Genomic DNA, 4938 nt, shown 5'->3' with positions numbered 1-4938 from the left:
GTTTCACTCTCATTCTTAAAGACATACAGGGTGTGTGTGTGTGTGTGTGTGTGTGTGTGTGTGTGTGTGTGTGTGTGTGTGTGTGTGTGTGTGTGTGTGTGTGGGCATAACATTCAGTTTGTGCATTAATAATTGTCAGTGAAAGGTGTCCTTGATGATTGTCTTTACATGTATTCGTTCAGCAGATGCTTTTAGTACAACTGAGTTGATCAGTTGAGACTTAAGAGCCTTTTCTGTTCAAATATCCAGCTTGTCCTGACCAGCCACCTGATTCAGAGCTGCTCAAGCTGGTGACATCTTTGCCAGATGGTATGTTATTTATGTCAGTGGCAGTAAACTGACATAATTATTTGAGATGTGCTAATTGCTTTATTGTTGTATTTTCTTACAATTAACTTCTACAATGAAACATTACTAGTGGGCACAAGCTGGTCCATCTGCACAAGGGCCAAGATTAACAACATGGTGGAAATGAACAACACGGTTGCAGAATTTCTTTTTTGTTGCATAGTTTAAAAAACGATTTGTTACATCATGATGTTATTTTCTTTGCTTTATGGCATAACTCAGTTTGGGATTATTTTTTGCTTGGATGATTACATCGATGAAAGATGATGTGAAGTTGGATATCACGTTGTGGATACAGATCACTGCTCACAATTGAGACTAGACTCAATAAGAGACCTTACTTCAATAAGTTCAAGGAGTGTTGGTGGATAAGGTTAATAATAAAACAGAACTATTTTATTGGTCCACCAGAGGGCAGACAACGTGCATTAAAATGCGAGCAAAGCTGGCATTAGTCATAGCACAAACACTGCCACATACTGTTCCTATTTACAAACACAAGAAAAAACACAGACTCCACAGGCCACATGATAATAATAATGTTCTTTCATCAGATCATCTATTAACTTTACCTTTGTTTAGAAATTACTCCTAAATCTGAATACTGAATCAAACAGAATAGCTTCACCAATACAGTCTGTTTTGTATTTCTTCAGTAGCCTGGAATCAGACTGTATCTGTATCAGACAATCAATATCAGTGAATTTAGGTCAGAAATGTAATAAGGTAGCCCACGCTCATGTATTGTGCCAGTCAGCTGTATTTCTGGCTGTTTGAAAATATGTCCAGTGGCCTACAAGCTTGTATAATGCCTTCAAGGAGCCGCTCTACAAATCTCCTAATGCTTACTTTCACATTCTGTCATTTCTTTTGCAAACCTATGTATAGCCGACATAATAATGCAAATCCAAACATGGAACATACTATACTCCCATTTTTTTTTTTACTTTACTTTAGTCCACAACAGATACAAACACATCCCTCTGTTAGCAGTTAGTATGATAATGATCTTCACCAGTCAACCAAACAATCGTTCCAGTCTGGACTCAATTGGATTTGATTTGTTTCAACCATTCTGTGGAAAACTGAGAAACTGTGGGAAACAGATGTCAGTAAATCATTTGTAACTTCACTTGGTCGCATGGGTTATGTATAATAATTGTCTTTCCACACCTATGACTTTTCCAATCTGTCTGTGGCTATCACACATCAATATAGCAATCGTAAGGGAACAGACAGTGCCCTCACACAGCACATACACACTGGTCAAGCGTATAAGAGACAACACTGCTCTGTGGTAGGGGTCTGGCAAGACGTCTTATCCTTTTAACTGCTTCTGATTTCATTTCTGTTGATTACATGTGGTTTTGGTTGTTTCTTTTCTCTGAAAATAAATAACCTTTATTAAGATTTTTATCCCAGTGTCAGGTTCTTTATTTCCCATTGATATCTCACTAATAATCTCTTATTTAAGTCTCAGTATATCAGAGATTGTTAAATTTCATCATTGTGTGGTAAGTCATACAAAACTTCACATGCACAAATAATGTGCATTTATTTAAAATAATGGAGATTGGAAGACTTTATACCATATACACTCTCATAGCTTTAATGATTATGGAATGCGGTGGATTTGACATGCGGGTGATATGCGAAAAGAACAGTATATACAATCATTATATACAATCATATACAATTTTTTTTTCATCTGCTAAACCTACTAAAAGCAAAAAGAAAATGAAAACTAAGTTTTATAATGTAGTGTGGTGCTGTAGTGAGTCAGTGTCTTGGATTGAACTGGTGCATGCAGTTAACTTTAAGAAAAGAAAAGTCTGGTAAATGAATAACAATTCCCCTGTCAGTGGAATGCTCCACTATAAAATGGAAGCATGTTTAGAATTACTTAAATCCTGCTGTTTAGTCTAAGATGATTGGTGCACCTCCGTTCAAGGCTCACGAGAATCAAAAGATTACATGTGTTTGAAGAGTGTGTGTGAAGAGTTATATAATGCATTTTTTAATGTTCTTTTTGAAGATTCACATAAAGAAAATTCTCATTTACTTTTTTTTCTGTGAAAAGATGTAAAAGCACTGCTGGATCTGCTATTTAGTTTCAATTACTTTGCAAGAATAGAGATTTCTGTCTGTTTAATAATCACTGACTATATACCAGGTTTGCATGACTGTGCCTCTGGGCAGTCAGCTTGATTTTCCTGTGCATACTCTTCTGAAAATTCCTCGCCATTTATTGGCTGCTGCTAACATCATTTACAGGAATTTAGTGCTTGAAATAATAGCCAGGTCAAATATTGTTTTTTCTTGACTTACTGCAGATGTAGCTGCAAATGTGCCATAACCACCTTCAGATTAGAATTATCAATAGACTGCTCCTTGCATTGTTGGGTACTCGAATCTTAATAAAAAATTAACAGGTTCCCATTGAATATGTTCCTTTGTGTGTTTCATGACTGATATAATGACTGAATTTTGACTGAAGAAATATTTATCTTTTACTTATCTTCTTGAAGAGTATGTAATAATTGACTTACTGACTATTAACGAAGACAGAGACTTACATCTTTTTTTTTATCAGTTTAATGTTTTAATTTATGCAGCTTAGGTTTTCACAGGTTACTGCCAGTAACTTATAGTATGATGTACATAATATACATTCCCTGTCCCATGCAGGGACCCAGCTGCCATCTTGATTCTTTAGATGCTATAGTGTTTTTCATTGAAACAATTTCCCAAAACAGCGACACTATGGTTTTAAGCTGCTAAATAGATATTTTAAGAAGCGACGGATGGAGACATTTAACATTATTCGATAAATTATTGTTCTCATGTTGATGAGTGATTGGGTGAACACAGTGGCAAATGTTGTCAAAATATGCTATATTTTTTAGTAGAAGTGGGTTCACACATCTGCTTTCAGCTGAGGATTGATGAACAGCAGGCAACTAAATTATTGACATTCCTTCAGGAGGAAAGAAACAAGGAAAAGGAGCAAGGAGTCCAAGGACAAGGAGTACCTTAACACCTTATAACAAGTGATGAATGATTATGAACACATATGTTTAATGTCTTAGAGTTTTTTAAAGATATTTTTGATGTTTTTCTTTTTTCCATTTCACTGTTTTTTATTTTCTCTTGTACAAAGACAGTTTTATCAATGGCTTTCATTTAGAGCACACTATGAATGATTAATGAAAAAGTGTAAAAGTACTGCTGTACTTTCTTGCCAAATTAGATAGACTGCCTCAAACTTGAGCTATTTTTATCCAGCTAAAACTAAATATAAGTGATCTGGACCGGTTACAATATATTCAATCTAGCATTCCATTGCACAGCCTTCTAAAAGCTGCACTTGTACCAGAAAAAAGTAGTGATTTCTTTGCTCTATATCTAAGGCAGTCTCAGAGATTGGTGGATTTGTGTTCTGCTGGAGGATGGCTACCTAGAGCCTGTAAGCTCCTGAATGTCAAGGATATTCTTAAACTCTAAAAACTTTTTCTTGCTACATAAAAATCCAAGCACACTGAATCGTTACTGATAAATGAAAAGTAAATTTATGATTGAAGTTTGAACTGTAAAAGCTAACAAGAGCCATTTAAAGAATTTTAAACAGGATAGTGCACTTAATGCCGCACCTCTCAAGATTAATAAAAGACTTGCTGCAAGTGGTTCCACTTACACAGGCATGAATGGAATTTTATTGCTGATTGTGTAAAGAGGGGGAACAAAAGAAAGGTAAAACAAAAACAATATTAAAGCAGGAGTCGGATCCGTTTTGTGTCAAGACCTGTAGAAGCAGTCTTAGATGCACACAGAGATCCCCTCCAGGCATTTCAACTGGTTTTGGATCAGACTCAGCTCTTGTCAGCAAGGGGGCTGTATCTCACTGTGATCAGCAACTCGTCAGCTCCAGGAAATCCCCCACCACCACCTCCACCCCTCTTCCCTTAGTCACACCCCCTCTGCCCTCTGAGCATGTCTGACTAAAGCTCATTCCTGGTATTCTATTTCGTTCTTCTCTTCTTTCAGCTTCCAAATCCCTCTTTTCAGCCTGGGTTGAGGTAAGGTGAGTTACATTCTAAGGTAAAGTGTGCAGAAGCAATCTGCTAATAAAGTCCAGACTGCAGTCCTGAAACTGTTTTCACAGACACAGTTCACTCCCACTCACTATTGTCTTTGGATTCATGACATGCTGCTAGGCCACTGAAGGCCTCTATCGTGTTTCAGTGAGAAATGATTGATTCTAGAAACATGAAATGCGGATATGGAATAGTGCGTCTTTTCTGAAATACAACTTCAAACCAGTATCTCTCAAGGTTCAATTAAATTTAATTGCTGCATTTTTAATAGAACACTTGTCAGTGAAAAGAGACATTATCTCATTAGTCACAAAGAGCACTGAAAATGCTGAAGCTCTGAGGATCAAGTACCACCATTGCCCAAATGCAGAATCTTTTGGAATGTGACTCTCAGTAAACATACTATCAATCATCAGGCTTCAGTATAGCTGAGGTTTAAACATGGTTTTGGCCCACTGCACATGAAGCAGTGAAGGAAACCTGGAATTGAATTCTT

This window comes from Tachysurus fulvidraco, chromosome 3 (genome assembly GCF_022655615.1).
Source record: "Tachysurus fulvidraco isolate hzauxx_2018 chromosome 3, HZAU_PFXX_2.0, whole genome shotgun sequence".
Lineage (NCBI taxonomy): Eukaryota > Metazoa > Chordata > Actinopteri > Siluriformes > Bagridae > Tachysurus > Tachysurus fulvidraco.
This window is presented reverse-complemented; position numbering follows the sequence as displayed.